The sequence below is a fragment of the Anabrus simplex genome, chromosome 2, assembly GCF_040414725.1.
Source record: "Anabrus simplex isolate iqAnaSimp1 chromosome 2, ASM4041472v1, whole genome shotgun sequence".
In the NCBI taxonomy this organism is placed as follows: Eukaryota; Metazoa; Arthropoda; class Insecta; order Orthoptera; family Tettigoniidae; genus Anabrus; species Anabrus simplex.
In genome coordinates this window covers 881120888-881147097 of record NC_090266.1, presented here as the reverse complement: position 1 = coordinate 881147097, position 26210 = coordinate 881120888, and the positions used below count along the sequence as shown (strand labels likewise).

Genomic DNA, 26210 nt, shown 5'->3' with positions numbered 1-26210 from the left:
CCTGCATTTGCGAAAGCTGACCATGAGACTCCTGAAATTCGGCCTTGAATTCCTCAATGCCCTGTGAAAGTTGTTGAACGGAAGGAGCGACCTTCTTCAAATCTTCCTTAACAGCCTCTAAGACTTGGTCTTTAATAGTGGTTTTAATTTCTTCGATATTGCGAGTAAATTGGGAATGAATCTCAGTGAACCTTTCTTCTATTCGAACACTTGCCTGCTCAAAACGAGATTCTAATTTTGTGTTCATTTCCGTAAATTGGGATTGAACGACGTCATGTAAACATTTATCTAACCTGGCATCAGCTTCGACTAACCGCCTGTCTAGGTTGGCAAGAGTGGCTTTCGTTTCAGTGTTAGGCTCCGCTAAATTATTTAACTTAGCATTTGATTCAGCTATTAGGTTGGCAAGAGTGGTTTTAGCTTCGGCATTAGCTTCAGCTATTCGCCTATCTAAGTTGGTATTTGATTCCACATTTGCCTGGGCTAAGTTACTTAAACGCTGGTCTACATTGGCAATATTAGCATTAGTTTGAACATTAGCCTCAGCCAAGCTAGAAAGATTAGTATTAGTTTCAGTGAGGCGTCGCTCTAAGCTAGCACACGTTGCGGTAAGCCTAGTCTCTAAATTGGCGTTAGCCTCATTCATATTACGCTCTAGGTTAGCACATGTTGCAGTAAGCCTAGTCTCTAAATTGGTGTTAACTTCATTCATATTAAACCTAAGGGCTTCAATTGCTGCTAATATACATTACGCGTGGTAAATAAACCTAACTTATGCTCAAAAAATACTTATGTACAGGTCGTAACCGGTACAATATATTGAAATCGAAGCTTCTTCGACACCTCGTCGTCATCATTAAAAGATATTTCACAACCAAGGTACTTACAATTTGAGACTTGTTCTACTGGTTGATTGTCAATTACTATCTTCGCTCTGATAGGATATATCCCATGCCATGCCACAACTTTGGTTTTCGCTCTGGATATCCGAAGATTATACATTTTACAAATGGTGTTTAACTGATGTATTGATTTCTGGAGTTTATCTTCATCATCCTGCAGGATAAAATGATCATGCATGTGTTTGTGTTCAATTTTATTCCGGAGTGCACAATTCGTTTCCAATTTCTGATTACATCTATGTATATATTGAATAGTGTTGGAGAGAGGTTGCATCCCTGACGTATACCTTGATAAATTAATATTTCTTCCGTTAGTTTGTATCCTAGATCTAACACAATTTTCGTCCTTTTGTACAGACTTTGGGCAACTTGAATAAGATGTTTAGGTTATCCATTGTTACCATTATATTCCATAACTGTTCTCTATCTACCCTATTAAAAGCCTTTTCATAGTCGACAAAAGCGATATAAGTATTCACGTTAAATTCTCTTCTCTTCTCCAGTATGTGTTTGAGGCTAAATATATTATCTGCACAGGACCTGCCTTTCCTAAATCCACATTGTTCTTCCAATAAGAGATTGTGTGCAATGATTTTAAGTCTAGTGTCTACTATTTTAGCATATATTTTATAGCCAACATTTAATAAACTTATTCCTCGATAGTTACTGCAAAAACTTCGATTTCCTTTCTTGAAAAGTGATATAATATTAGCTTTTCTCCATTCTTCGGGCATATTTCTTCTTTTCCAACATAGATTAATTAAATGTTACATTCTAAATTTAAGAATGATCCCACCGTATTTGAACAACTCTATATTTATATTGTCTAATGCTGGTGTTTTTCTATTTTTGAAAGATTTCAGAGCACTATTAAGTTCTTCTATATCTATTAGGTCAATTCCTTCAATGTCGATATATATATATATATCTGGATCTTCCTGACTCTGTTCCTTATACCACAATCCTCTGTAGTGTTGTATCCATGATTCTTCTTCGATTACATTATTATTAGCAGTTTCCCTTTCATCACTGTTGAGGTGCTTCATTAACTTATACGCCATCTCTTTCCTACCATGGATATCATCTTCTATTGAGTTTATTAACCTACCCCATGATTCTTGCTTGAGTTTTCTCGTTGGTGAACTGACCTTCTTCCTGCTGTTTTTCTATTATTTCTCATTTTGTGGGGTGCGATGCTGTATCATTTTCAAGTATAATATTTGGTTTTGCTTGACAGCTTCTGAAATTCCTTTATTCCATATTTTAAGCACAGTTTTTCTACTAAATTTCTTCTTCATTCCAATGGCTTCATCTGCTGCCCTCTGAATTGCTGAGGTTATGATTTCCCATTCTTTGTTAAATCAGTACTTGTCGAAATCTGACCTAAATACTGTTGCAGCCGATTTTGATTTAAGTATTTTATTCCATCATCCTGTAGTATATATACCTTATAGATCTCTTGGTTTCTGTGTATATTTCTATTCAGCCTTTTCCTCCACTTATCAAGAATGATGATTTTTGCAATGACCAGATAATTGATACGTATATAAATCGCTGCCTCTATGTACTCTGACATCTGTAAAATCTGGGCCTAACTTTTTATTGACCATTATATAGTCCATAATTGATCGCTGTCCTCTTGCAGTTCATGTGAATCTATGTATGTCCTTCTTCTCAAAGAAGGTGTTAGTAATTTTTAATTGATTATAGGATGAAAATTCTATCAATGATTTACCATTTTCATTCAAAGATGGTTCACCTTTATTTCCCACTATTTCTGCAATTGGTTTGTTCCCTACTCGGGCACTGAGATCACCAGCCAGAACAACAAAGTCACTTTTACGTATGTTATCCAACAATGATTGAAGAATCGAAATCGACTTTCAACGTGTTAACACGACCTATTAGGTTGAAAGTCGATTTTGATTAGAATGCGGTCGTGAAAATTCAGTATTCATTGACTTGGCCCTCAACGGGCAACTTAAACGCACTCTACAGAGTGTTGGTTGTAGTACCAGACCTGTAGCTCAGATCCTTTCAAACAGAACAAAGATGGTCTAGGTCACCATAGCTCAATCGGTAGAGCAACCGACGCGCAATCGGGAGGTTGTGGGTTCGGATCCCACTGGTGTCTAGCTGGCCATTTTCGTTCTGTACATAACATCTCTTCAACGCGTACTATATGCACATAACACGACCTAATACGTTGAAAGTCGATTTCGATTAAAATGCGGTCGTGAAAATTCAGTATTCACTGATTGAAGAACTTCATAAAACTGTTCAGATTCTTCCTGTTTGTTTTCTTCAGGAGCATACACGGCTACCCTCTCTCTACCTTCAACCTCAGCACCAAAATCCTTTCATTTATAATGGTGTAGCTTTCTGTTTTGTTTTTCCATATCCTGTCTATTAATATTGCGACTCTTGCTTCAGCTATTTTATCCTGTGTAACTCCGCTATAAATCATAGTGTATTCATCAATTTCCTTTGTCCCTTGTAATTTCTTTCTTGTCTCAGTCATTACAGCAACATTGATTTCTTTCCTAGCCAGCTCTCTATCAAGTTCTTCTTCTTTGCCTTTTATGCCTCTCACGTTCCAAGTTTCCAACTTTAGTGTGACTCTAATTCCAAATCGTTTGGCCTTTGACCTTGCCTTTGTCGTCATAATAGAATCATTCAAGTTATTCATTTGAGATTTATGAGTGAGGCAAGTTTTTAAGTGGAAGAGTTCCCAACCCTTCGCACAACCCCCAACCTGGGGGACCAAGGACTCCTCTGTCGGGATTACCATACCTTAGCCGAGGGACCCAGTTTTATGGCGCCAGGTACTTGACCTCACCCATCCTCATGAGGGGTAGGATTTGCTGGTTATATTGACAGATGGACTGTCAACTAAAGCATTTTTTGAGTTTTAATGGCAGCACTTACTCGCCATCAGTACAACCCCCAAGGCTAAACAACCAGCCATTGACCCTCCTCCTTTACCGGGCTTGGGGCCGGTACTAGGAAATCCGAATCATTCCTAGTGGCGGAGTTGGGAATAGCAGCAAAAGAACCAAATTGACAGAGTACAGCACATCACAAATCTAGCCCTTCGCAAGTTTTCTGGTAAGCAATGGTTTGAATGGATACAAGGAATCCACGATGATCTTCAAATAGGCTAAGTTTACACCAGGGCTACAAGACAACACAGAAATTCTATTCTGGTGCAAACTTCAACCCTAACGAGCTTATCTCCTCGCCGGTCAAATACGATGCCGAAGATCTTGGATATAAGGTGCGCAGAAGCCACTAAACTAACTACGTACGCACCAGATTAAAGGGCATATTCTGGCCGGATCACTTCCGTCAAAAATGTACACCACTTCCACATCTGTGCACCTCCGTAGAAAAATGTCACGAAATTTCATGCAAGACCCATGGGCCGAAAGGCTAAAGCTGCTTAGCAGATTCGGGCGTAGCGTTGTATGGTACGTCCGAAAACTCCCCATTCCACTGAGGGCTTCGTAGCCATCGAAGTCATTCGGAACACTTGAAGATGCCTAACTCAGTTTTCGGTGAAACGTCGGGACCGTTATATGCCCCTAGATCACGGCTTAAGGGGCCTGGGAAGTGTGAAAATGTAAAACATTGCATTTCTTAAATTGCAAAACATTCCTGGGAGTTTCCTGAATAAAATGATATATATATATCGAGTATATGGCTGCATCATTTATGCAGTATAAAAATATTTAAAGAGACCGTGCGTCATTCAGTTCTGTAGTGGGACGCCCCTCCTTACAGTCTTTGCTTTTCTCTGAAATTGTGGTGTTGAAACTCCTTGGGAATTTTTGTTTACGCGCGTAGTTATGTTGGCAATGTGTCCTGTGTCCGCATTTTGCTTTTCCTTTTTGTCTCAGTTTTGTTCAGCGAGAATGCTTGTTTTTTTTTTTTTTTTTTTTTTTGCTAGGTGCTTTACGTCGCACCGACACAGATAGGTCTTATGGCGACGAGAGAATGCTTGTTTATAAACAGCAACAGTTATTAGGTTTTAATTTTTTAACTTACTTTGCTGGTGGTGTTTTATTTCCCAGTGTATTTCAGAAGTTATTTAACAATGCTGAGAAGCGGTAGACTGTTTAAATAGCGTACATTCTTTGGCAATTAGCATTTAAATAGTAGTAGAAATGACAATAATCTGTGCACGTCTTCTAACCTAAAAATACAGCATGTTGAAGAGCATGAAAGCAGGGAAAGTGTTTCCAGTAAGGAACTGTCCTACTTGAAGGATGAGTGTTCAACTGATGGAAACAGTGAAAGTGTAAAGTGAAGGTACAACATGCCAACACAAACATTCACTACCTATACAGTAATAGAAGCTATCAGACCAGTATACAGGGACTTGACGGATGACGAACTGTTGAAAAGATGGTTACATGGAGCCACACAGAACTTGAATGAATGTTTTAATTACTGCATTTGGAAAACACTACCAAAAACTGTCTTGGTAGAGTATGACACGGTGGTAATAGGTGTCTGTGTTGCTGTGGTGACTTTAAATGAAGGAGCCGTTGGTAGGCTAAAACTTCTGGAAGGGATGGGCATAAAATCTGGTTTCAATACCACAACTGCTTTGTGAAAGGTTGACAAGGAACGTGTGTCAAATGCCCAAAAAGCTTCCGGTCTGGCATCTAAAAAAAATAGAGTGGGAAAAAAGGAAGAGAATCAAGACCCAGGAGGCACTAGATGCAGATGATGATGATTATTCTCCAGGAATGTACTGATATAAGTTGTGAAATGAAAGAGTTTTCTTTAAATGCATTTTTCTCAGTATAATATTTTTATCATCAAATGTTACTTTTTCTCAGAACGTGTTAAAGATAACACACTGAAACTTAACTCACATACTGCATACATGCTACTTTATGTACTGAAGTAGAATTGATAATGTAAGTCAAGTAGTTTGGAAAATATGATTTTTTCTTCTTAAATTTGAGGCCTATTTTTAGTCATAAAATACCATGGTCAAATATACAAACTTTAAAAAACATCCGTTACAATTAGATCAACAATTCTACTTCCATAGCTAAATAATACTGTCACAATTAAGTAAAAAAAATAAAATTAAGAAAGTGTACTATACTTTCTTAGAAAAAGGAACATGAATTTGAGACTTATTTCTGTGAATTTTTAAATCCGACTAATATTTGTAACTTAATAACTAAGAAGAAAATTGAAATAGATCATTGATACATTGTGTGCTTATTTGCCAGTTTATGGTAAATAACAGGTTAAATGTTTAACCTAATACGTTCATAAATTCCAGAGAAAATTAATATTGAAAAAACGTATACATTTATGAGGGTTGCACACTTCCCAGGCCCCTTAAAAGCCCATTTCGCCGCCCGTGAAAGCCTCAACAACTGTACGACTTCGACCATGGTTTGAGATGGACAGCAGACAATGATATGTTGGTAAACATCATGAAAAGTTAGCCTGTAAGTTTTGCCAAGAGGAAAATTCCTCTTAGTTACAATTATTTTCTTGAAATTGTGTAAGTACCTCACGGGATCACTGCAAGTACTCAGGTGATATAAAGAAAGATTTTAATTATGGTAATTACATTTCCGAGATTGCAAATAAGGTTACAGATCTCTTAATATGGTTATGTGAGTATTTAGGGGTTTTAGTAAAGTTATAAAAGAGAGGTGCATAATTCTCTGGTGAGACCCCAATTAGAGTATGGTTCTAGTGTATGGGACCCACATGAGAATGACTTGATACGAAAAATGGAAAAATTCAAAGGATAGCAGCATTTTTTCTGGAAGATTTCAGACAAAAGGCTAGTGTTATGAAAATGTTGCAAACTTTGGGGTAGGAAGATTTGGGAGATGTGAGACGACCTACTTGTTTAAGTGATATGTTCCGAGCTGTTAGCAGAGAGATGGCGTGGCATGGCGTTAGTGGACGAATAAGCTCATGTGGAGCGTTTATATGTTGCAAGGATCATAATGTGAAGATACATTGTGAATTCAAAAGGAAAAGATGGGGCGAATATTCATTTATAGGAAGAGGAATTAGTGATAGGAATGGCGATGTTCGATTAATTTCTAAGTTCTTTGAAATTGTTAAGAAAAGTGTTGGTAAATAATTGATACGGATTCTGCCCCCTAAGATGCAGTCGTACATGCAGATCAGTGATGATTGATTGATTTGATCGAATATCTACGTGACTCAGAACTCTATGATAAGATTTCAAGTGTCCAAGGATTTACTAATGTGTGTAGAGTGAAAGAATGGAACACTGTTTATACAAGGTTAGACCTCCTACGGGTGCAAATATTTAAAGAAAATTAGAACAGTGTATTCCCTTCCAGAACGTAGCTACAATTTTTGTATTTAGTTTGTGCCATCTATCCACAGATGTGCCAAAAAATAGTGTACTCTATTATGAATAGTTGAATGTTTATAGTACTGTCGGTGATATGAGACCATTCTTTGTAATCAATACACGGCTCAATGATGTATTTTCTAGATTTTGTTTGATAACAATAGGTGTTATTGCGCCTGATATCCTGCAGTTCTCTTCTCAAAATCTGGTCACCCTGCTTTAAGCAAATCATGCACGTATACTGTGAATATCAAGGCTGAACAAATTAGACCTTTTCTAATATTTGTTATAACCTTGAACCAAGAACTTCTTTTATATTCAGTACTCACTGTACCTTGATTATCAATATAAATAGCTTTTAATTATCTTTCATTAAACTCATAATCGATCAGTATCCCTCAATAACCCTTTTTATAGTTGGTACACTGTCATACAGTATAGGTCTACAAAACTTTGGCGGAACTGCCTGGTCATAATGCAGCATTCTCTAACTGCTTGATGTACGCTGAAACTCTGCTCCAGATAAATCATCTGCGGTCTGAACATTTACATCCTACTTTGGTCACATCCTACTTTCTAAATTGTTATTGAATACCTTTTCTATTTCAAATTTATGCCAGAAAAATCTCTCATAAATTTTATTAGCGACGTAATATTGAATGTTTCCAGTAAAGTAAATATTCAATTTGCAATAAATTATCTTGTTCCAAAATTTATCTGTGATGAAAGTATGCACTATATCAGTTGAACCAGAAGGATACAACCATAAGAAAACCAGCAATTCTAAAGTTGGGCTCTTCTTTTAGATTAAGGCTGACATTGCCTGTACAAAGTGCAAGTTAATGTTAGAATTTTCATAAACGTGTGGAAAATTGCCAGACATGCTTTACCTTGTATATAACCTAACCATTCCTTTGTACATTGCTGGCATGTGCAATGTGTATGCTGTAGATGAACTTGGTGTCTACTAGCAGCGGCATGTATACTGACAATACGGGGTAGTACTAAAAATGTACTTACAGTTGGATAGTCTATATAATCTGACACATTTGACTTGCAGGTACACTGCTTGGCACTGAAAGTGTTATGTCATAGTATCAAATCAAAATCAAATAAAAATCTCTTTATTTGCAAATGAGGTGTCTACCTCGGTGGCAAATGGTACACTAAAATACATTATTGTTGCACCAAGGATTGGCAGCGACATGGAAGTTAGGAAGGTGCGGGCTTTAAGACCGAAGCTGAATACCAGTAACGAGCAAGGGAAGCGATAACACAGCCAGCGAAAACCGAGTCGTGTGCAATGCTAAACATTTATTACAATAGTAAGTGCGAACAAGAATAAAGTTCGTATTCATTGGGGCACTTGCCCTCCGACAATTCAAACACTACAATTCTCGATTCTTAACCATTACAGGGGCCTTAGGCCACATACGGATTCAACTATCATGAGGCCTTCACTCATTTTACCAAGAAATCGAGGCTCAGCCTCGGGAACAATGTCTTTTAGTGACAACATACTAAATTACCTAAAAACCAAGTTAACACATTAGCCTTTCCAGAAATAAGCCCTCTTACTATTTACCGAGGCCCTTAGCCTCTACTGACAAGAGAACAAATATGTTACATTCTGAATATTAAACAACTCCCTCCCTAAGCCTGAAGTTGGTTGACAAGCTTTTCTCCTACCTCCACGCTCACGGCTAGGCGATTAGGCAGCGCGCTCGCTCCAAGCGAATTGAACGAAGTTCTCTCCGAACTCCACAGAAACGTGCCCTCCCTCTGCAGGGGAGAGGAGGGGCAAGGTGGGGAGACAACGCGACAAGTGCGCAGGCCGGAGGAAGGCTTGCCAACGTAATATGGAAGGTGCCCCCAGGACGGAAATAATTTTCGCTTTTCCCTGGGACCATAAGGGGGACGGGACATGTGTATATTTTTAAGATACAAGGAGAAAACATACTAACTACAAATATACAATATGCGCAGATCGATCTGTATAAATTGAAGATTTAAGAGAATACGGCGAGGGAGAGTACCTCTTGGTACAGACCTCCCTCCCTAAGATTCCAACCAGGTTGGAAAAAGTCTTTCTTCTTTTACTTAGACACCACAAGAGCTCTTGAAAAAAGGTTAATTTTTCAAACAAATAAATAACAGTTTGTTTGAGCAATTAAAAAAACACTTGTAGAAAGAATCTTTGCTTAGGATACACCAACGACTGGCCTAACATTTAATTACGTTAACACCTGTTAGCTTGGCCAAAGGCAATAAAAGCCAGTCCGTGAGAATCCATATTTCAAGATGAACATCTCAATAACAAGATTAGAATAAGTTGGAGTAGAATCGCCGGGCGAGCTACCGGCTTGCAAGTCCAAGTTACGACGAAACTGGCATGGCTCAAAATGAATGATGAATGCCGAACACGCGGCAACCAGGCACACCAAGATGCAATAAGCCAGATGGACGATGCGTGCACAACTGGCGGCGGATGCTAGCCAGCGCAGAACATACAACATGCAGAGAAACGGCCCGGAAAGTCGGCCGATGGAGTCAGGGCATGCCAAAATACGCCCACATGACGAACCCTTCTCACGAAGCGACGGCGAAGATGGAACCTCCATAATACTGAAACATACAAGTTTAAGGCCAGCAGTTTTGTCTTCACAAGAGCCGATAAGATCGAAGTGTCAACGTGGAGGGGGGACAATCCCGGGTCAGCGCGCCGGGCGTGGAGGTAGGAGGCAAGGTCAGGCTGCAGGAGGGCTCACATACCAAATTTTAAAACTCTTACAGACTAAGTAAAATACAACTCTCCATAAAAGACAGAAGTTAGTAAAGCAACAGGGGAACAAACACTGCAGAAATTAACACCACAGACGTATCGGTTCTCGTCAACCAATTAAAGCAAAAAACTTCACTGAGCAGACTGAACCTGTGAAAGATGAACACGAAAAACTCCCTCGGTCACGGGGTCTCTCACCAACAGGGTGACCGGGGTAAGAAAATCAATAATCCGGAAAGGACCACCTGTGTGCCAGCTTCCCAGAGGGAACAAAATTCTTAATGAATACCTCATCCCCGACGGCCAGGCTGGTAGGCTGACGCCCCTTATCGTAGCGCTCCTTTTTCCTCTGGTAGGAGACCTGAAGATTCTCTTTAGCTTTCTTCCAGTTAGCGCGAATATTAAGAGGATCCACCCTCTCAGGCAACAAGTCATTAATATGCCATAAATTGGAAAGCGGCGAGTTCGGAAGAAACGAAAACATGAGGGAGAAAGGGGAAAACTGGTGCGCCTCATGCACCGCAGTATTAAAAGCATAAGCCAGCCACGGCAAGGTGGTATCCCACCTCTGAATATCGAGGTGATGGAAGGCGATGACGGCCGAGCGTAAATTCCTATTCTTTCCGCGTACGAAGGCTGGGGATAGTAAGGGGAAGTCGTGACGTGTGTAATCGACAGGCTAAAACAGAAGTTCTTAAATGGATTAGATGTGAAGGCTTTAGCATTGTCTGAAACCAAATACTGACTAGGATCAAATGATGAAAATATGGTTTTTAAACATCTAATGGTTGTTTCAGCGTTGGCCATCCTCGTCGGAAATGACCATGTAAAATGAGTGAAGTCATCCACGCAGACCAAAACAAACTTATTTGATTCAGATTTCGATCTCGGGAGAGGTCCTACGAAATCGATATACAGACGTTGCATAAGACGGGTAGCTTGGGTAGAGGATAACAATCCAACCCGAGAATGAACACATGGCTTACTAATCCTACAAATCTTACAAGCCTTGACAAGTTCGCGAACTTCTTCGTCCATTCCCTTCCAGATGAAATTTTCCCTCATCTTCTCCCTTGTTTTAAATACTCCCTGATGACCTGCAAGGGGAGTTTCATGAAAATACTTAAAGATCATAGGGACCAACACTGATGGAATTACAACCTTCATCTTACGATCATGACGGGAGGGGCAACAAAGAACTCCGTTCCTTAATACGTACGGATCAACAATTTTCCCATCCTTCAAGTCTTGGACGATAGGAGCCAAGAGCGGATCTTCCAATTGAAATTTACCTATATCGTGATACAAGAGAGGGGTATCAGATAAAATCGCTCCAACCAAGGGTATTGCTAGAGGGGACTCAGAAAGACCTGGCTCGTCATCAAGAATAGGTTGGTCGGAAAACATCCGGCTGAGAGTATCCGCTACAAAGTTCGCAGAGTCCCGAATATGACGAACGTTGAATTGAAAGGTGGAAATCCTAATGGCCCAACGAGCCAAACGACCAGTTTTCCGTAATTTCCCAAGCACCCAACTTAACGCCTGGTTGTCAGTTTCAAGCTCAAACTTAACATGCTCTAGGTACACACGAAAGCGTTCTAGAGCCAAAAGAACAGCCAAACCTTCGAGCTCGTACACGGAGTACTTAGCCTCTTGAGGGTAAGAGCCCGCGAAGCATAAGCAATGGGGCGTCTCCCTAACTCAGATTCCTGGAGCAAAACTGCTGCGACAGCTGACGAAGAAACGTCGGCTTGCACAATGAAGACCTTAGTAAAATCCGGCATAGCTAACACCGGAGCGTTGGAAATGGCCAGCTTGAGATCGTCAAAAGCAGCCTGCTGAGAAGCTCCCCACTGAAACCTTACTCCCTTACGCCGGAGTGCATTAAGATGGGCCGCACGACTGGCAAAATTCGGGACGAATTTTCGGAAGAAGTTAACCATTCCGACAAAGCGGGACACACCTTTCACATCCTGCGGAGGAGGAAAATCCTGAATGGCCTGAGTGCGGGACTGATCGACCGAGACACCGTTAAAAGATACAATATGCCCCAAAAAGGACATCTGGGATTTGGCGAACGAGGCCTTGGACAACTTGACTGTCAAGCCAGCCTTCCTCAGGCGTGACAATACTTTATCGAGGTGCTGGAGATGATCCTCGAACGTCTCCTAATACACAACTACGTCATCAAGATAGTGATAAAGGTAGTCAAATTTAATGTCGAAAAATAACTGATCAAGGAGTCTTGTGAGAACGGCGGCAACTGTCGAGATCTCAAAAGGCGGCCGGCAAAATTCATAAAGTTTCCAGTCCGTCGCGAAGGCCGTCAGATGACGAGACTCCTCCGCGAGCGGAATCTGGTAATAAGCTTGATTGAGATCCAAGACAGTGAAGTACCTCGCCCTCTTGAACCATGAGAAACACGTATGTAAATCCGGGAGCGGGACTGACTGCAAGACCACCTTATGATTAAGAGCCCTGTAATCCAGCACAGGCCTATAACCACCCTGGGGCTTGGGTACAAGGAAAATGGGGGAAGAGTATGCGGAAGTAGAAGGCCGGATGATCCCTTCCTCAAGCATGCTGTTAATGATCTCCTTTAATGCCTGCATCTTAGGAGGAGATAAACGGTAGGGCGGAAATCTGACGGGGACCGAATCCGTGACCTCTATTTTATACTCTAAGATATTCGTCATCCCCAATTTCTCAGTAAACACATCCGGGTAGGCCTCGAACAACTCCCTAATACGCTGCGCCTTATCCTCAGTCAAATGGCTAAGATCTGACACCACTTCGTCCTGAGGCGGCGATACCGACGACGCTGAAGCAGAATTACTATTGTGCAAAGGGATTTTATTCATTTGTGAAACCTTAAACCAACATGAACGCTCCTGAATATCTAACACTAAATGATCGAAAAAATTTGAACCAAGAATGACAGGATACGGTAAATTACTCGCAACATACAAGGGAAATTTCCAAGTAAAATTGGAAAGACGAATTTTATATTTTACGAGTCCCAGGACTTCAATTCTGGAGGAATTAGCTGACACAAACGAATGCGAAACCGAAGATAAATCAGGAAATTTAATGACAGCTTTATGCAAAGCAAACCATCTTTCACTAATAAATGACACTACACTGCCAGAATCAAGAAGGGCCGAAACGGGCTCATTGTTTATTTCGACCTCAACCAACGGACTCAAACCTTTAATTTCCGTAGATATCTCTAAACAGCCTAGAGGGCAAATAGGAGACGGTTCACCAAACGAACAAGATGTTTGATTATTGACAGGGGAAGGTACGGCGGTACCATTTTCCTGCACCACCTCCCGTTGTAGTCAAGAGCTATTTGAATGGGTGGTACAATGTCGCACAAGGTGACCTGCGACCCCACACCGAAAGCATACAATATTACTGGTTCTGGGCGGAACCTCTACCTTAGAACCAGCGCTAGCACCCTGACTGTTGTTACGAGACCGGGAGGGGCATTTATTACGCAAATGATCAGAAGCACCGCAATTATAACACTTTCTTAATAAGTTAGGCTTACGAACCACCACAGACTCCCTGACATTAGAAACAACCGGGGGCAAGCTAGTAATACGAAGTGAGTCCACATGGCGAACACCTTCAGCCGATACCGCTATCGCTTCGAGCTCCGCAAAACTGTGAGGTTGAGTAGCAAAACAAAGACAGGAGCGGTATGACGGGAAAATGCCCTCTACGATCGTGAGAACGATCTCCTCTTCCATATAATGTAACGCAAACACCCTAGCGTAAAATTTAACATCAGAAACATATTCTGTTAAAGGCTCGTCCGAGCGTTGAACCCTGAAATAAAATTTCAGCACTAGAGAGCTGAGAGCCCTAGCCGGAATAAAATGAGTAAGCAAATAAGCATGAAACTGCTGAAGTGACAACTGATCGGAAATAGCACTAACTATTCTATTGAAAACACTCCTGTAGTATACGGATAAATAATTTGCAATATTTGAACGTGAGTTAGCCCGAACTCAAGGGCGTGATCCTGAAATTCCACAAAAAATCGCAAAAGGGTAACTACATCATCGGCGGAATTTACCGAATAACGAGGAACGTTTTTCAACATACTACTTAACGGGTGAGGGATCCTAGAAAAGGGCCAATTTACAGAAGGCAAGATCGTTTGCTGAACTGGGAGATTAGCCTGGGGGAGAATCCTAGGTATGGAACCTTGCTGCGATTCCAGCAATCCTTGCGCCCCATCCAACTCAAGATTACAAATACGCTTATTGGGTTCCTCCTTAACCCGATTAACAGAAGGAGTGACAGGTTTAGATTTAACGGAGAGTGCGGCCAACCAAGCCTCAACCTTCCCTAAAAGTTGGACCGCCTTGTCCTACAAAGCTCCAACTTGACTTACTAGTTCCTGCTTTAATTCTAAGGAGAGTAAATCTTCCGTCCGATGAACATAATGGGATAGGCGCCCTTGTACTCGTTTTAACTGATGGAGAGACGCTACATCGTTCTATAAAAAATCCATAACTGAGGATATTTCAGTCAAATTGGCCTGAATAAGGGACGCCACACTCGCAGCCTCACCGTCAGAGACATAGGGCACCACAACAAATTTATCTAAATTAGTTCGTAATAATAACTCATCCGCTTTAACTGTCCCTTTAGACTCTACATTACGAATTGATAATTCGTATAACAACTCTTCTTTTCGAAGAGACCCAGGATATGCCACGTCTCGAGTAGCCATGATAAAAATATGTCCGTCCACCAAGCTGAACGGGAAACAGCGTAACCAAAAGAGAGAGAGAGAGACCACGCACGCTCAAAATTGCCAGATAGCACTGGTAGGAGCACAAATAAACGCTCTGCTACCAGACTGCTGCACCAAGGATTGGCAGCGACATGGAAGTAAGGAAGGTGCGGGCTTTAAGACCGACGCTGAATACCAGTAACGAGCAAGGGAAGCGATAACACAGCCAGCGAAAACCGAGTTGTGTGCAATGCTAAACATTTATTACAATAGTAAGTGCGAACAAGAATAAAGTTCGTATTCATTGGGGGACCTGCCCTCCGACAATTCAATTCTTAGCAATTACAGGCGCCTTAGGCCACATACCGATTCAACTATCATGAGGGCTTCACTCATTTTACCAAGAAATCGAGGCTCAGCCTCGGGAACAATGTCTTTTAGTGACAACATACTAAATTACCTAAAAACCAAGTTAACACATTAGCCTTTTCAGAAATAAGCCCTCTTACTATTTACCGAGGCCCTTAGCCTCTACTGACAAGAGAACAAATATGTTACATTCTGAATATTAAACAACTCCCTCCCTAAGCCTGAAGTTGGTTGACAAGCTTTTCTCCTACCTCCACGCTCACGGCTAGGCGATTAGGCAGCTTGCTCGCTCCAAGCGAACTGAACCAAGTTCTCTCCGAACTCCACAGCACCGTGCCCTCCCTCTGCAGGGGAGAGGAGGGGCAAGGTGGGGAGACAACGCGACAAGTGCGCAGGCCGGAGGAATGCTTGACAACGTAATATGGAAGGTGCCCCTAGGGCGGAAATAATTTTCGCATTTCCCTTGGGCCATAAGGGGGACGGGACATGTGTATTTTATTAAGATACAAGGAGAAAACATACTTACTACAAATATACAATATGCGCAGATCGATCTGTATAAATTGAAGATTTAAGAGAATACGGCGAGGGAGAGTACCTCTTGGTACAATTGTCAAGCACTAAATTTTAAATTAACAAGAGAAGAAGGAAATTTTGCTAGAATACAATAATATACAATTTACGCTAACATTTTTTTCTATTAAACCTGAATATTGTTTACAAAATTCTACTTATAATATCTCGTATACTTACAAACATGTCAACTCATATACAGTACGTGGAATTACTTGAAATAATACTATACAACTGGTATAAGATTGAAATTTGCATTTATTTACTTATTTTTTTACCCATTTTGGAACCTAAGTAGCATAACGACCTGCTGCTTCTTAACCGGAGCCCCTCTTGCCACCACATTTCAGAGTTCCTGAAGGGCCTTCACAGCTACCGTAGCGGCCCAAGGGCCCTCAATTCCCCACTGTACTTCACCCATACAGGCAGTCCCCTACATCGGCTCTTCAAACTCCATGGACCAGGGGATGGAATTAATATTTTACACAAATTTTTTATTTACAATAGCGTGCACTGGTGGAATTCCCTCTAACATTTCATTTATTTTCTCTGTTGCTGTTTATTCTCTTCGTGAATATCTGTACAGATTTTGGAAAAGGATCAAACACTACCCCTAGTAAACTGTTCCACTACTTCAGGCCCTTCCCAGTGAATGAAAATTTACCCCAATCGCTTCTGCTAAAATTCCTTTTAATTATATAGTTGTGGTCAGTTCTGCCGATATAATTATTTTCGAACTGAAGCTTCACACGGATTTCTCCCCATGCTTTTTCTCCTGTATAGGCTCTATATAATCCTGTAAGTCTAGTTTTCTCCTTTCTTAAAGTTTCCCACCCAAGTTCCTTTAATATTTCTGATGCACCAATTTTTCTCCTGAAATCCCTCTTACCAATCTTGATGCTTTCCTCGACACACTATCTTTTTCTTTTATTAGGTATTTTTGGCCAGGATCCCAAACACTTTTTGCATATTCCAATAATGGATGAACCATACTTAAAGTAATTTTTTTTCTTTTCATTCTTTGTTGCATCATTTAAGTAGCCCCATTATGACATGTAACGATCTGTATGCTTTCCCAACAATGTCATCAACATGACCATTCCAGTGCTAATTACTTTCAAATCTCACACCTAAGTATTTGCACTTGCCGTCTTCTGGGAAACTACCTCATTCAAAGTACTATATTCAAATTCAGTTTTAAAGCTCCTGTTTGTAAATGCTTTAACTGTCGATTTACCTCCATTAACCCTCATATTATTTTCTTCAATCCATTGTTGGACACTCTCAAGGTCACCTTGTAATTCTGAACAATCCTCAATGTTATTTATTTCCTTGTAAACTATTATGTCATCTGCATACAATCTTATTTTTGATGTTATATTGTTCTCTAATCATTTGTGTATGTACTGGGTTTATACCCGATAGCTTTTATGGGAAGAAGCGGTGGTCCGAGGGAATGGGGCGTAAAGGCACGTAAAGTTTGCCAGATAGCAATTGCATTATTTCGATACACCATTTCTTAACAGCATGTGCCATTTCAAACAAATTTACTAAAATAATATAATCACATGTGCCCATCACAGTTTACTAGTAAACATAATATTAGCTAGAAAAGGGGCCTAGCCCTGAAAGCATAATAAATCGTCTTCTCACAAACACCAAACATAGGGTCTCTTGGTATCCCAGTCTTCCAGACAGTACCAGATGGTTCTGGGTCACACCAGAATAATCTTAGACTTAGCATTTCTGCGCGAAAGCATATGCCTCGAAAGTAAACACATTACAACAAGAAATGTAAACACCGTAATATTCGCCCTATTTACCACAACATTCTGGTACTTTCTCATACTCAGTAACTATACTCATTTAGACAGATCCTTTATGACATAGAAGGAAAGGCTTTACGCAACTTTAAATTTACAAACAATATTTAAAAGTGATCTGTCCCATATTCAAGAGACAGCATAGCTAAATGAAACACAGGTCGTAAGACCATAATATAAATCTAACATCCATACCATGTTTAAGAGTGAAGTATCCTTTTAAAACGTATCTTTAACTGGGGCATTAAACCTACTCAACATATACACAGCTTAAAGATTGCGATCCGCTTCCTCAAACTCGTCATAACGAGCTACATAAGGAGGAAAATATCTAAGTCTTACCTCCACGTCTAGTGAGTATTCGGTTTGAGGCTGTGGCAGGACCCTGCCTGCAAGTGTGCAGCGAACAAGCTAGTAAGCGAGAATGACCACAAGATCAAGCCAGCGCTCGCCTGCCGAGAGCGGGGAAAGGCGCGCGCACACGAAAGGGGCGTGGTGTTTCTCACCAGAACGTGGAGCCAAGAGGAAAACAGGCAACTTAATGCGGGTAAATACCCCAGGATGGGAAGAAACTTCCCTTTATCCTGAGGCCATAAGGGGACGAGGACCAGGCTTTATTAATTAAGGAAAAAAGGGCAATCCAAAAAATACATTATTAAATATAACATGTAGAAATAAAAACACAATTAAAACACAGCTTGCAAGCACGATCACAAACGAAGAACACAGATGAAATAAGACGACGTGGGAGGAGGAAAAACGTACTTCACGGTACAGATATCCCCCTCAAAACTCTAAATAGGGTGTAATGTTCCATGGAAAACTTTGGTCTAAGTTGAAGTAATTTTCGTCCAGGACTAAGTTCCAAACAAAGACAAAGTGGTCATTATTGAGACGAGCACAACGATTCGTCAAGCGTAACACCTCCCAGGATAACATTTCATTTGATGGTACGAAGAAAGGTTGCCAGCAACCTGGAGAATATTGATCCTATGCCCAGCAGCGCCGTGCGATATAACTGTGCTTAATACAATAGCACCGTTGCAGATTCTATCAGAATCCAAGGAGCCTGAGAGCCAACCAAAGCTCCGTCTGAAGAAAAATCCAGAGACCATGGTATCCCTGGGGCTCAGTGCATAAGGAAGTGTCCATCACTAGCCGTAAGGAACGGCTGCCGGAGACGTTGGAGCCGATAAGAGTCTCAAGCGAGGGGCGCTCTCAGAGAACAAACGGCGAGGCAGAATACTCCGGGCAACTGGAAAATAAATGCAGAACCAACAGTATGTTTCACCAACATCCCAATTCAAAGGTACGGACGGGCAGAGAGACGGGAGAGTGACGGCACACGGCATTACCAAGCACAGACGTGGAGGTAATGACCATAAAAAACCCAGTGGGGAGGGAGAGGGTGGTATAGGAAAGGATGAGGTAGCGGAGGCATAACAAATTCAAAGAACCACTTAAATTAACGTCCCATAAAATTACACACAGTTTACACCAGCAATACCAAGAAACCCCTTCTCTATAATAAGAAAGCAAGGCAAATTCGTTCCATAGTAAGCAGGAGGCATAACTAGGCAGGCTTAACCTTGGGGTCCCTGAGAAGTAGGGTGATGGGAGTAAGAAAATCCACCACCGTACAGGGTCCCTGAAACGGAAGAGCTAATTTACCAGAGGGGGTGAAATTCTTCACAAATACACTGTCGCCGACGGCGAGGTTCGTGGGGCTACGCCCCTGATTATAACGCTCGTCTTTCTTCAAACCGTAGCTCTTAAGATTATTCAAGGCACGCTTCCACGTCGCCCTAATATTAGGAGGATCAATGTTCTCAGGCAATAATTCTCCAATGCTCCACAAGTTGCTTAAGGGAGAATTAGAGACAAACGAAAACATTAAAGAGAAAGGCCTCGTCTTATGGGCCTCGTGATCATCCGTATTAAAGGCAAAAGCCAGCCAGGGAATCGAGGTATCCCACCTCAAAACATCTTCATGGTGAACGCGGTGAGGGCGGAACGTAGATTACGGTTGAACTTTTCAGCGTACGAGAGTTGGAGATAGTACGCCGAGGTGGTAACATGTGATATGGATAGGCTAAAACAGAACTTCGTGAATAGGTTCGAAGTAAAGGCCTTAGCGTTATCCGAAGCTAAAACCTGACAGGGACCAAAGGCGGAAAACATAGATTTCAAGCATCTTACCGTGGTGTCAGTGGTAGCGAGTTTAGTTGGGAACAACCACGTAAAACGAGAAAACCCGTCAACACAAACTAAAACGAACCTGTTCCCATCTCCCTTAGATTTAGGTAAAGGACCCACGAAATCTTTTGAGTTTGAGTAGAGGAGAGAAATCCTACCTTCGTATTCAACGCCGGCTTACTAACTCTACAGATCTAACACGCCCTAACCAATTCATGTACTTCACCATCTATACCTTTCCAAATGAAATTTTCCCTGATTTTCTCCCTCGTTTTGAACACACCCAGATGCCCCGCAAGTGGAGTCGCATGATAATATTTAAATATCATCGGTACTAATATGGCAGGTACCACCACTTTCATCTTTTGGTCGTGCCCAGCGGGACGACAGAGGACGCCATTTCTCAGAACATACGGAGGGATGGACCTCCCATTCTTCAAATGTTGTACTATGGGACCTAACACCGGATTTTTGCTTTGAAATTTGGTGACATCATGGTACAAAAGCGGGTATCAGACAAAATTGCGCCTGTAAGGGTCGGCGAACTATCAACCAGGGGAACAGAAGGCTCGTCATTTTGAACCTGCTGATGACCAAACATACGACTCAGCGAGTCAACCAACACATTGTCATCGCCCCGAATATGACGGACGTCGAATTGGAACGCCGAAATTCGAATCTCCCACCGAGCTAATCGACCAGTTTTACTTGGCCTACCCAACACCCAGCTCAATGCCTAGTTATCCGTCTCGAGCTCCAATTTTACATGCTCCAAGTACACACAGAATTTTTCAAGGGCGAATAATACTGCCAATCCTTCCAGCTCATAAATCGAGTACTTAGAAACAAGGGGCAAAAGCGTCCTAGACGCATAAGCAATCGGACGTCTCCCAAATTCTGACTCTTGCAACAACACAGCAGCCACCGCAGATGAAGAGGCAACGGTTTGCAGGATAAAGGTTTTAGAAAAGTCTGGCATCGCCAAGACCGGGGCATTCGAAATGGCTAACTTGAGTTCATCGAAAGCCGCTCGTTGGGACGGACCCCACTCATATTTTACCCCTTTACGGCGTAACAAATTAAGCGGAGCCGCACACATAGCCAGATCCGGGATAAAATTTCCGAAAGAAATTGATCGTGCCCACAAATCCAGCAACTCCCTTCACATCCTTCGGAGAGCAAAACTCACGAATCGCCTGCGTACGAGACAAATCAACAGATACGACCTCGGCCGACACAATATGCGAAAGGAACGACATCTGCGGTTTCGCGAAGGAAAACTTAGACAGCTTGACGGTCAAGCCGGCGTGGCGAACATGGGTCAAGACTTCACGTAAATGTAGGAGATGGTCTTCAAATGTCTCAGAGTAAACAACTACATCATCCAAATAGTGGTAAAGGTATTTGAACTTGACATCCGAAAAGAGCTTACCCAGAAGCCACGCGGTGGCAAAGGCGGTCAAATGGCGCGATTCCTCCACGAGAGGAATTTGATAATAGGCTTGGTTTAAATCTAACACTGAAATACTTGCCCTTCTTAAACCACGAAAAGCACGAGTGTAAATCCGGGAGAGGAACCGACTATAATACAATCTTCTTATTCAGGAGCCTGTAATCCAGAACAGGCTTAAACCCCCCAAAGGTTTATTGAAGAGAAAAGTAGGCGACGAATAGGCAGAGGTAGAAGACCGAATAATTCCCTCCCGAAGCATATTATCGATAATCTCCTTCAAAGCCTTGATCTTAGGTGGGGAGAGCCGATAAGGAGGAATCCTGACAGGAATCGAATCCGAACCTCAATTTTATATTCTAAGATGTTAGTCATGCCTAATTTTTCAGTGAATACATCAGAAAAGCAGTCCCGACCTTGTCGTAAGTACATTGAGGGACAGAAATAGCCCTATCTCAGCTTGACCTTAATAACGCTTCATCACCCTTCACAGTACCTCTGGATTCAACATTACGATTTTTAGCTCATATAATAGCTCCTCCTTTCAGAGCGCCCACGGGTAGGGAACGTCACGAGTAGACATTTTAAGAAAGGCCAAATCTCAAGAAATATTCCGACGAAGGAACTTCCGGACTCCACCCCTACACAAGGTTAACTGACATGTATAAGTAAGGCCAGCCCCATTCAACCCACACTCTGCTACCAGATTTTGTACTGGGTTGATACCCGATAGCTTTTATGGGAAGAAGCGGTGGACTGAGGGAATGGGGCGTAAAGGCACGTTAAGTTTGCCAGATAACAATTTATTACATAAATGGAAGCCATTGTATTAGTTCGATACACAATTTCTTAACAGCACAGGGACATGTCCCAATTGAAAGCAATTTACTAAAATAATATAAACACATGTCCCCAGCAAAATTTACTAGTTAACATAATATTCGCTGGAAACGGGCCTAGCCCTGAAAGCATAATAAATCGTCTTCTCACAAACACCAAACATAGGGTCTCTTGGTATCCCAGTCTTCCAGACAGTACCAGATGGTTCTGGGTCACGCCAGAATAATCTTAGACTTAGCATTTCTGCGCGAAAGCATATGCCTCGAAAGTAAACACATTACAACAAGAAATGTAAACACCGTAATATTCGCCCTATTTACCACAACATTCTGGTACTTTCTCATACTCAGTAACTATACTCATTTAGACAGATCCTTTATGACATAGAAGGAAAGGCTTTACGCAACTTTAAATTTACAAACAATATTTAAAAGTGATCTGTCCCATATTCAAGAGACAGCATAGCTAAATGAAACACAGGTCGTAAGACCATAATATAAATCTAACATCCATACCATGTTTAAGAGTGAAGTATCCTTTTAAAACGTATCTTTAACTGGGGCATTAAACCTACTCAACATATACACAGCTTAAAGATTGCGATCCGCTTCCTCAAACTCGTCATAACGAGCTACATAAGGAGGAAAATATCTAAGTCTTACCTCCACGTCTAGTGAGTAGTCGGTTTGAGGCTGCGGCAAGACTCTGCCTGCAAGTGTGCAGCGAACAAGCTAGTGAGCGAGAATGACCACAAAATCAAGCCAACGCTCGCGTGCCGAGAGCGGGGAAAGGCGCGCGCACACCAAAGGGGCGGATTGTTTCTCACCAGAACGTGGAGCCAAGAGGAAAATAACCAACTTAATGCGGGTAAATACCCCAGGACGGGAAGAAACTTCCCTTTATCCTGAGGCCATAATGGGATGAGGGCCAGACTTTATTAATTAAGGAAAAAAGGGCAATCCAAATAATACATTATACAATACAACGTGTACAAATAAAACACAATCAAAACACAGCTTGCAAGCACGATCACAAGCGAAGAACACAGATGAAATAAGAAGACGTGGGAGTAGATAAAACGTACTTCACGGTATAGTGTATATTAAGAAAAGTAACGGACCGATTATACTACCCTGTGGAATTCCCTTCCAAACTTTCTCTTCCTGTGTTATATTATTTCCTACTTTGACTTTCTGAACCCTTGAATTTACAAATGTTCTTATCCAACGTATAACCCTTATGTCCAATCCAATTCCCTCCAATTTCTTTAATAATATCCCATGTTCCACTCTATCAAAAGCTTTGGAAATATCTATGGCTATGCAATCTAACTGGCCTCCTGAATCCAACTTATCTTTATATGTCCTGCTGAAATTCCACCAGTTGTGCCTCACAAAAACATTTCTTCTAAATCCATACTGGCTCCTCATGAACCAATTTTTATCATCACATATCCCTCTGATGTACTTTGCTTTTGAACTCTCCAGTATTTTACAAGCTATACTGGTCAGGTTGATTGGTCTGTAATTCTCCGGTTTCAATTTATCATCCTTTCCTTTATAAATTGGTATTATTATAGATTCCTTCCATTCTTTTGGTATTACACTATTATTTATGACCTAGTCAAAGAGGAATTTTAAATGAGGCACTATGTACCACCCCATTGTCTTTATTACCTCCCCAATAATTTGATCACATCCTGCTGCTTTTCTTTGCTGAAGCAGTTGGTTTTCTCTGAAAATATCTTCTTTTGTGAACGAGAAGCTTCTTGTTTCCCTATGTGTCTCTCTCTCTCTCTATCTTATTTTACGGTTTCCAACTCCTGAAAATCTTCTACTGAATCTCAGAATTCCCTACTAAATAGATTTGCTTTCTCAGCATCTGTTAAATAGTGTTCACCCCCTTCTCCCACCATTGTGGGAGTTTGGATTCTATTTCCTTTTTGATTCCTAATATATGAATACACATTTTACCATTTCCCTTTGTGGTCATAACTCTCTTGAAGTATGCCATTCATATATTTCTCTTTTGCTTCCTTTTTCACTCTATTCAGTTCCCTCATTAGCTGTTTTCTAGTTTCTCTATTCTCCCTACCGTCTTTGATTTCCCTTTTTACTATTCTACATTTTCTTTCTGATTTTCTTATTTCCCTTGTATAATGAACAGGGTCTGAGGTCATTTTACCCTTCTTAACAGGTACAAATCTCTTCCCTCCTTCCCAAATGATTCCTTTATATTTAGCTGAATGTGTATCCACATTACTCCCTTCACCTATCCAACAACTGAACTGTGATTTAAGGTAAGTCCCAAATTCATCAACTTTAGTTTTTCTGCATAATTTCTTGTCTTGTGTGACCCTCTTATTAAGCGTTTTGGGTATGAATCCTACGTCCATTACTACAGCCTTATGGTCACCTATTCCTTCAACTACCTCATTTTTATCAACAATTTCCCATGGCTTAACCATGAATACATCTAGCAAATTATTGAGACAAGTCGTTTCTTGTAGTACCTGTGTAAATCCTCCCACCCAAATTAACTTATTTGCCATTTTCTGTTCATGGGCTTCACTTGCAGCTCCATTCCATTCAACTTCAGGCAAGTTTAGATCTCCCCCAATTATTACCATATCATTATTATTGTTTTATGAGTATAATAATTTATTTTCTCAAATATGTCCATGTTTCTTTCCTCTCTTCCAGGCCTATATGTTCCTATAATTCCCACCTCCTTCATATTATCACAAACTAATTTTATCCCTAAGAGTTCATCCCTTTCATGGGTAAACCATTCATGTGAACAATAAGTTTCCTTCACCAGGATAAACACCCCTTCCATTTTATCTCCTTGGTCTCTACGATAGACTGTATACACTTCTGGAAATACTTCTATATTATCCCCCCGTTCTCTCAACCACGATTCCACTCCTATCACCACATCAGTCCCATAATATTCCATCAATGTACGGAATTTTAATTGTTTATGTACTACACTCTGACAGTTTACCAAGAGCAATCTCAGACTCCCTTCCTCCGCAAAACTTGACTGTTGCAATTGGGTAACATTTGGCTCATGAGTTGAGAAACTCCCTGGATCCCAGATCCTTGTACATAGATCTTGATTTAAGGATCCGCGATTTCTGGCAAGTTTCCCTGTATATGCCAGTTTAGTGGTATGATTTTCCTTAAGTGCAGATTAGTTTGCAAATCTCTGCTGATAATTATAGCAATTGTAGCAACCCATGCCTATTGAACATTTGCATGCCAAGACCTAAAGTATCTACTACATAGACGTTTCTAAAACTCTTACATAATCTCTTGATTTTTATATTTACATCATGTACATCTTTGTTCACACACGAGTCCCCTAAAAGGTCATACCTGGGTGCCACATTAACTACAAGTACTTTTGAGTCAGGTAGTTTGGAAATCTTAACTCTCAGGGTCGTAATTAGTCCCTCGCCTTCATTTGCAGCAATGTTATTTGTACCATTCACAACCAGCACATACCGGTAATTATCCTTCTCATAAGATTCCACCAATGTACGGAATTTTAATTGTTTAACACAGGATCACAACTTGAAAGGACGTCTTCAGTTTTAGCACCTGGCTTTATTAGTCCTAAAACCTCAGTTTCTGGATTCAGCAGCTCATCCTTGATGCCTTCTGATATACCCCGCCCTTGACTGTCTGCGTAGAGATGAATTTTTGGCGATCTTGACTTTCGGTTGGTTTTCTTCTTCTGTAGGTTAACTCCACTGGATTTAAAATTATTCGGAAAACTTGATGTGTGTTCTTCTGGACCTTGTTACAATGACTGAAATCGATTTTGGCACTGCAAAGAGTTTTTACCCGGTTTTAAGTTGTACGTAGTTTCTCGCATATGTTTAAAATTAGGCCTAAAATTTCTACGCGTCACTTCCATCCACGGCGATCTTTCTTCTCCAATGTCTTCTTTATCTTCGAGTTTATTTATTCTGTCCTTTAAGCTTTCATTTTCAAGTTTCAGAGCACATGTCTTCTTGTTGCACTCCAAAAATCTTAAGCATAGTTTCGTAAGTCTCTCTTTCTTGTTGTTCTGCTTTGTTCTGCCTCACTATCAGTTTGTTTACACTTGGGATACAGCCACACACTTTCTTCAATATCAGTCCTATTT

At 41.0% G+C, this 26210-nt stretch overlaps 1 non-coding gene across 1 annotated transcript; it reads left to right on the top strand.

The window, feature by feature from the left end:
* The first annotated feature begins 2963 nt into the window (after positions 1-2963).
* On the top strand, positions 2964-3036 carry TRNAA-CGC (transfer RNA alanine (anticodon CGC)). The gene has a single exon. It is a non-coding gene; the product is annotated as a tRNA-Ala (tRNA).
* Positions 3037-26210: the final 23174 nt, after the last annotated feature.